General features: G+C 52.8%; 1 pseudogene; it reads right to left on the bottom strand.

The window, feature by feature from the left end:
- Positions 1-5,797: 5,797 nt before the first annotated feature.
- LOC144139282 (nucleoside diphosphate kinase A pseudogene) lies at positions 5,798-6,441 on the bottom strand (annotated as a pseudogene).
- Between the last annotated feature and the right edge of the window lie 1,864 nt (positions 6,442-8,305).

The following is an 8,305-nucleotide window of genomic DNA, read 5'->3' as shown; positions in this document are numbered from 1 at the left end:
CGCTCGGGTTCGGCAACGCTGCTCTCGGCGCCCGATCGGTGGGTCAATTCTCGAGCGATGGCGTCAGCCGCCTCGTTTCCAGGGATACCGTGATGTGCCGAGCCCATACAATCGTGATTAGCCTCTTCGGAGGCTGCAGCTGGATGATGCGTAGCGTTGTTGTGTGCAGGCGTCTCCTAGCGAAATTCCGACAAGCCTGCTGCGAGTCAGTGACAATGACCGCTGCATTAGTTTATACGACGGCGAGGGCGATGACCAGTTCCTCCGCTCTTGTAGTATTGTCGCCAGAAAGAGAGGGGCTGCAACGGTGCTTGTTTTTTACGACTACTGTGGATACCGTAGCGGACCTACCCGGAAAGACGCGGCGTCTGTATACGCCGTTGTTGGTTGATTGCCATAGACCTTTTATATGGCTTTTGCTCTGGCTTCCCTCTTGTCGACGTGGTGCACGGGGTGCAGATTACGGGGAAGGGGGTGTACCGTGATGTTTTTACGGACCTCGTGCGGTAGGTTTCCCGTGAGTGCAGGCGGGTGGTCGAGTGGAGCTGAGAGTCTCCACGGGGAGGGCGATCCAGGCGTGAGAGGATCGCCATCCCCGTTTCCGTTACTTCCGGCCTGGCTCTTTGGTTGGGGAGATGAGCCCCAATTAGCTCCCCGCCCGTGTTATGAATGCCGAGCCGAAGAAGCCTTTCGGTGGAGGTGGAGACCGGAAGTCCGAGTGCTTGTTTAATCCCTCGCGGATCATCGTGTTTACCTTCTGTGTCTCGGTGATGCTGAGCAGAGCGCATGGTAACACGTATGTAATCGTCGACAGGACAAAGGCTTGGACGAGCTGAAGCAGGTCCACCTCTCCCATGCCACGGGTTTTCGTGGCGATCCGGCGTATCATGTGCGTCACCTGATCGGTCATTGTCTTGAGTTTGGTAATGAATAGTGAATTGGTCTTGTTTGCTTGAAAGGTCATTCCGACAACATTTATATGCTGAGATGGAGTGATGGGGTGGCCATCCAACTTGAGGCAGATGGCGGGTATGCCTGGGACTTGTTTCTGGCGTGGCGAAACGGCTAGCAACTCCGATTTTTGCGGAGCGCAGCAGAAGCCGCACGGCTTCGCATATTCGCTTACCACATCCGCTGCAAGCGATCCTGCATTGCCCCAATTGACCCCGTGGACGTCCAGATGGTAATGTCATCCGCGTATAGGCCATGTCTGATCCACGGGATATTGTTGAGGAGAGGCAGAAGCCCAGCGAGGGAAATTTTAAACAGCAGGGGAGAGAGCACTGCTCTTTGAGGCGTACCGCGACCTCCTAGGAGGAGTGGTTTTGTGGATGTATCACCCATTTTTATGATGGCTTTCCTGCCGGAAAGGAAGTCCCTCACGTATCTGTATGTGCACCCGCCGCATCCAAGTGCGTTGAGGTTCTGCAGGATCTTTGTGTTCCGCACATTGTAAAAAGCACTCTTGAGGTTAAGTCCGAGGCTGGCCGTTGGGGCATTGCGGGTAGCTGGTATCATGACTTCTTCCTTAAGTTTGGTTGAGTCTTGGTTCCGCTCGGTTAACCTTTGATGTAGCTGTATTTCCGACCATGGATCAAAGCCATTCGGTCCTGTACAACGCTCACAGAAGGAGGCCCGGCCTCGCTTTCATTCTCGACGAGTGCGGCGTTCCTCTTTCACGGCGAGCGCGGTGCAACATGAGTCATATAGCCCGAGACGACCCAGCGGCGCATGCGTGGGAGGCGGCGGGATTTGTCGGCTGCCATCAGCTGAGCGGCCGCCCTCTTCGCGGCCGCTGCCCTCCACGTGAGCAGAACTACTTAAAACGGGGCCTTGTGCGCAGCGCCGACCGCGGGCCCGGCGAATCACGCGATGCGATTCGAGGGATCTGTCGCCGGGGTGTGTCTCTGGTCAAAAGGCTAACTTGCGCACCCTCCGCGAAACCGCTGGGCGATAGTAGTAAAGCTCTGCTTTAAAAAATTGGCTCCAATCCACGCTGTGAAGGTGGTTGGACTGCGAAGCTGTGAACGACACCCACAACGATTACCCATGCGGCGTCACTGTAATTCACACACATGGCTCTAGAAGGAGTGAAATCAGAGACTCTGCCAGCCGTCACCTGGGATTTGTATAGTTTACCTGGGTTTGCCGTTACCTGGGTTTGTATAGTCATAAGCGTTCGAAACTTGTGAACCGGTGGCGCTTGTCGTACATCTCCCCGTTGTTTAGCGCAGAGAAACCTGTAGCTACGTTTGAGGCAACATGTACGTAATTAACCGGCAAGGTCCGCGTTCATTTAGTTAGACGCGCTAGGTTTTCACAATAGTAAGTGAAAAAAAGTGTCAGTGCAACGCCGCCACGTGCGGGAGGGAAAACAAGCACAAAAAGAACAGAACTCCCGCTGGCGCAGTTTCAGGCAGGGGGCGCGCGAGCACTGCGAAGGCGGGAAATTTGAAATGCATCGGGTGGTGGCAGTGAACGGATAAGGGCGCTGCAGGTTATTACGGCGAATTACTGCTCTGCACTTCTGACAGCTTTCACATTGAGTGGAACGGCTTAAATTTTTTTTCTTGGCATTTTTTGCGAGCTCCTCGCGTGGCGCATGCCTCCTCGCAAGCCTGGACGACGCCGGGCGCTCCTCACGAGCCGCAGGCTCACGTGTGCTCGGTCTTTTTTTCTTGGTATTTTTTTCTGGTAACGCTCAATGGCGCAACTAAGCGCTTAAACAGCTCTGCAGTTAAAGGGACACTGAAGTGAATTTGTCAAGCTTCCGTTATTAGCTTGCACTGCGTAGCTCTCAAATTAACACACTTTTCATCTTTTACCCGGTTGGCAAGTCGGTAATTATTTTTTTAGCTAGAAAGAATAAAAACTACCATGCGCGGTCTGCGGCGGCCGCACCAACTAAACGCTGTGACGACGGGAGGAGGTGCACCGTGATTGGACGATGCCCACGATTAGCATTCAAACAAGTTTCGGTTTCGGTTCTGTAAAACAACATGCTTGACATCCGACGTTATCTGATGGACATTCGCGATATCTCAGTAATCGTCATAACGCGCTTCCGACATGTTGTCGGCTGTAAAATGCGTAAGATATATGCCTCCCAGTACGGCTTGGAATCGTAGCAATCCCTAGCCGCGGCATACGCAGTGGATGAATGTCCTCCGGCCGCGTCACCGCCGACGCTCAAATGCCATGCGCTTTTCTCCCATATTTGGAGCTTGCCTTTCTTATGCCTGTATCGTAAAAAGCGTGTTCGCACCAGGCCAAGGGTCTGCTGATTCTGGCCTGTTCCCACTGCCCGCAAGCAGTCGGTGCTTATAGCACCAGCACGCCAACGAGAACTCGCTAGCGCGTACGTCGGTGTCAGTCTGCGCGCGTTCAGCGAACTCGCTCGTGGAGCAGTGAACGTTACGGCCCAAAAATGGTGAACTCAGTTCAGAAAACATCGTCCAAAAACGTAAAAAATCAGCTTACAAAAAATATATATAATAAAAGTACCCTCGGGGATCCGAACTCGCGGCTTGCAAAATATCAGACCTACCACTCGACATCACTCGGTCACGGGCCAGCGCTGCCGACCTACGGAGATATAAGGTATGCATAAGCAGTTTACACTTTTATTTAGTAAGCGTCCCCCAAATTTCCACGTCTAGCAATTGCATTTCTTAGGCGTAAAAGCGTTCGCAGATGCGTTGTGCTGCTGACCGCGGTGCTTGTTCACCCAGCGCAAAAAAGTTCTTCCTGTTCCCTAGTTTTGCGCTGTACGGTAAAAGTTTCAGTTGATTTTATTTCCTCAGTACCTATATTGGCTTCGCTGACTTCTCCCGCCTTCAAGTGGCCTTAGATTTTCCTACTTGCGTGTATACCAGTCAGCGAATCGTCGCATGTGCAGCGCTCGTGTGGAGCGACCTGGACTTGGAGCTTGATACAGTGTACAAACTAACACACTAAAGAAACGCACGTTCTTCCATTCACAAACGTGTCGTGGCTTAGTTTCAACTGAGCGAACAAATTGCGACGGCCCGTCGGCGGCCGGCGGAGTAAACGCTGTACCATAAACGCTGGGCCGACTGACTCTGTCGGAAGGTCGGCGAGCCGCGCAGTAGCGCAGTCAAGCCAAGTCATCTCCTCCTGACGTCACACGAAAACGCCACAGTAAATGGGCGAGGATGCATACAGGAGGACAGCATTTTCGAATTGATTTTTCTACTAAATAAATTCGCGTAAACGCACTCAGAGCGGTAGAAAATGCGCATATGGTCTCCGGACTACAATTCGCACTAGTAATCCCGCAATGTTTACAAGTCACTTCAGTGTCCCTTTAAAAGTCTGTCTCGCAGCAGAGCAGCGCGCTGCTGGTTGCGTGAAGCACAGCTAGAGCGACAGCGGCGGACACGAGAAGAAAGCGGTGCGGACGGACCAGCGCCCATGTGGAAATAGGTGCCGTCCGCTAACGCTACGGCGGCTGGTAGCGGGTCCCGACTGGGCAGGTGCACATTCGTTCCGGTGGGGTGGATTAGTTCCGCAGGCCGGCCCTCGCGTAGAAATTGGTAGGCCACGCGTCATTCGTTCTTCCGTTGAGCAGACAGATTAGTATCGCGACACCGCCAGCAGTAACTGGAATGAGTATTGCAGGCCGGGTCGATGCTGCGGCCCGTTGCACTTTCGCTGGTTAACCATCACCATCTGCACAAAGTGTATCAGCGAGATACTCCGCCCCAAGCTCCCCTGCCTATCCTTGAACGCAGACTATAGAGCATTTTCTTTTTATAACTTTCACTGGCTGCGCTCAGCAGTGCAGCGTACGTTCATTGTCTTTACTAACCTAGAGCTCCAGTAGCATCTGCACTGGTTTGCACGACATTGCACTAATCTGCACCAGTTCAAGTAAAAAATGCCTCGTCTGCCGAACAGTGTGCGGCTCCGAGCTCCGGAGCTCAGTATCCCGGCCACTCCCGACTTGCTCAACCAAAAGCGAGGGTATCGGCACGCCCTGGACGCTCCCTCCTAACCTCACCGTCGGTGGGCAGAGAAATTTTCATAATGTTCCATCATAAGCACGTTTTTTTATTTAAAAAACGCAACGTATGCGATTGAACTGAAGCCAGTGATGGCTGTAGTCTCAGCGTCTTCAGCGACTCCTAGCATCTTCAAAGGCTTTCCACAAGCAGCCGCTGCGGAAAAGGACGCCTCGTGGCATTCCAACATGTGATACGTGACTCGTGTCCGACGCAGGTTCGAAACTGCGGGGCCGCTAAAAACACAGCAAGGGTCACGGCACGAGCGTGATGTTAACCTTCATACAAGCTTTGATTTCAACGCCATACCCTCCAGTTACCATGCTGTAGCAGTCTACAGGTATAGCAGAGCCCCGCCATGCGACGATGTCCCCCACAAAAGAACGCCTCTCCGAGTCCTCCCCGTCAACGAAGCCTACAAAATAAGCGATGGCGTTGCGTCCCTTCGAATACAAAAAGTAAACAGTATTAAAGCAAATGAGACGCGTAGGCTGCGCTGAAAACAGCAAAAGTAGCCACACGTGGCCTTCCTTCCTGCACGTGCCAGCAGGGTCTGTTCGTCTGGGACCGAAGGGACGCGGCGTGAGACGCCGCCAATCAAAGAACGAGCCGAGTGAGACACTTCGCCCCGAAAGAATAGGCCGCGAAACGCCGTGTGCGTCCGCTGGTAGCCTGCAGCGAAAATTGCCACCAAAAATACCGGACGCATCGTGGAGAGAAAGAACTACTTTTATTTTTGCTTATTGCAGCGCGCTGAGTAGGTCGACGAGATAAACTTGGGAGCACGTAAACGAAAACGAAAAAGAAAAAAAAAAATCAGCCAAGACCACATCACTCGTAGAAGAGGGAGTGCAGCGGGGATTTCCAGCCGACCAGCTCGTCATTCTTGAACCACAGCGCGATCTCTTTGGCGGCGCTCTCGACGCTGTCGCTGCCGTGAATCAAGTTGCGTCCCACCTGAATGCAGAAGTCGCCGCGGATCGTTCCCTGCTTGGCCTGAAGCGGGTTGGTGGCGCCGATAATGTCCCTGCCTGTGAGGATGGCGTTGGCTCCCTCCCAGACCATGGGCACCACGGGTCCCGTCTGCATGGACTTGATCAGACCGTTGAAGAAGGGCCGGCCCGCGAGATCAGCGTAGTGTTCCTTCAGCAGCTGCTCGGACGCCATCATGAACTTGAGGCCGACGATCTTGTAGCCGCGGTTCTCGAAGCGCTTGATCACCTCGCCGACGAGACCTCGCTGCACGCCGTCCGGCTTCATCATGATGAAGGTGCGTTCGTTAGCCATGGATATACGACCGGTGGGGCTGAGCAGCCGAAGAAGTGCAACACACCTTGGCAGTGCAGGTACACGTGGAGCGGAGAACCGAGGAACGCAGCTTCTTCCTGTCTGGTGAGGCGGATTGGATTGGATTGTATTTCTTGGCTGTTCTTGTGAGACGCACTGCTCATGTCGCTGAAGGGTTACGCAACATTCCAGCCGATCAAAGGAAGATATTTTGAAGTTTGGAGTTCTGTTCTGTCCCTTCTATTGTCAACAAAGGTCATTTTCTCATTAAAAAGAGAAATTGACCACGCAGTGTTCCCTTCAATATTTCTGCACACAGTGCCACAGATGATGCTGTGCGAGATTTGAAGTGCGTTCGGTGATTGGGGCGACGCCGTACAACACATGGCTCCTCCAAGATTACGCGGGATATTTGAAGTGCGCTCGATAATTGTGGTACGCTGCGAATGAGGTGTCGAAAGTTGTGCGGACGCTGACTAGCGCAGAAGTCAAGTCGACAATATCCGCCATTTTTTAATTGCTCGGCGTCGTTTACGAGGGCTTTTAACAACTAGTGTTTAGCTCTAACAAAATACAGTAGTCCCTCGTTATAACGAAGACAGTGGGACGGGAAAAATTTTCGTTATAAGCGGTATTTCGATATAAGCAACACCAAAGCAAAATCTAAATCAGTCGAGCTTTAATTGCGCCACAACTGCGAGGAATCAAAACAGAATGTATTCAGTGAAGCAAAACTTTATTCAGCTGCTATAAAGGCTGTGAGATTTGGCCGTTTCAAGTTCTTGCCGGGTACAAGCAACCTCTGCTCCCATTCCACCATAAATTGCATGAGGCTGTGGTCGCCGCCCATGCATTGAACTTTATTTCGCAGCAGGCGTAAGCACTCCTCCGTCTGCATCATAGTTGGCACCTCACGTGCCTTTTCGTCCTCGTCGGGCCATCAACAACAGGGTCAATTATCCCCACATCCGACGCTGGGGCGAGCAGGAAGGAAGGAAGGAAGAAAGACTTTGTTGAATGCCTGCAACAGACACAGTGTGTACACTGCGCCCGGACGTAGCCACTCGTCGATCCCGACGTCACCCCTACTCGGACCACCCCTTCGCTACTCCCTACGGGGTTGGGAGCCGCAGCGCGAGCCAACGCAAACGTCTCGAAGTCACCTTCTACCTCTTGGCCAGCAATTTTATGAACAGCCTCGTGCAGAGATCGCTGCATGTCCAGTCCTCATTAAGCTGGTCATTGTCAGGGTCGCTGACAAGGGTGCGGGAAACGCCGGCGTGCGCAAAGCAGTTGGCTACCTTCAAAGGAGCAAATTATTTCCATGAAATGTTTAGCGACTGTATCGCACCAAGCAAATCAATGTTGTATCTCTTGCTGGCGTCATACGCTGTGAGCATGCGCCTCAACAGAGCATTGCGGTACAGCTCCTGGGCGGTTTCAACGATGGCCTGGTCCATCGGTTGCAGTATTGCGGTTGTGTTTGCAGGGAAAAATTCCAAAGCGATCGCCGTGAGGTTGTCGATCTTCCCATGGCTCTGATAATTGTGAATTATGAAAACCACTTGCCGATTCTTTGAGTCGAACCGTCCATCTATAAGACGGTTGCGGGTACACAGCGTAATCATGCAAACACCTCATTGTGGGTACACAGCGCCAGTGGCGTAGCCAGAGGGGGGTTCAACCCCCCCCCCCCCTCCTCACTCCGTAGTTTTTAGGGAACCATATATCGGGCCACAGCGCCGCGCATAGTGCCCCCTTTTCACCAAATTGGCGAACTTCCCAGGCTCGTAGCAAGAGAAAATTATGAACGATGGCGATTTTCTTACGTCTTTCGGTAAGATCTCGATCAAGGTTTGGGTTCTAGTCGCTGTTCTGATCTCCCTATTCGTCTAGTTTGCCTCCATCACACTCTATCCGTCCGTCGCAAGTTCCAGTGGCGTAGCCAAAAAAAATGGGGAGGGGGGGGGGGCTTTAGCCCCCCCCCCCCTCTT

Source organism: Haemaphysalis longicornis, unplaced genomic scaffold, assembly GCF_048455015.1.
Source record: "Haemaphysalis longicornis isolate Haplotype H1 unplaced genomic scaffold, Haemaphysalis longicornis Haplotype H1 scaffold_5, whole genome shotgun sequence".
Classification (NCBI taxonomy): Eukaryota; Metazoa; Arthropoda; class Arachnida; order Ixodida; family Ixodidae; genus Haemaphysalis; species Haemaphysalis longicornis.
Note: the sequence above shows the minus strand (reverse complement) of the source record. Positions and strands in the feature narration are given on the sequence as shown.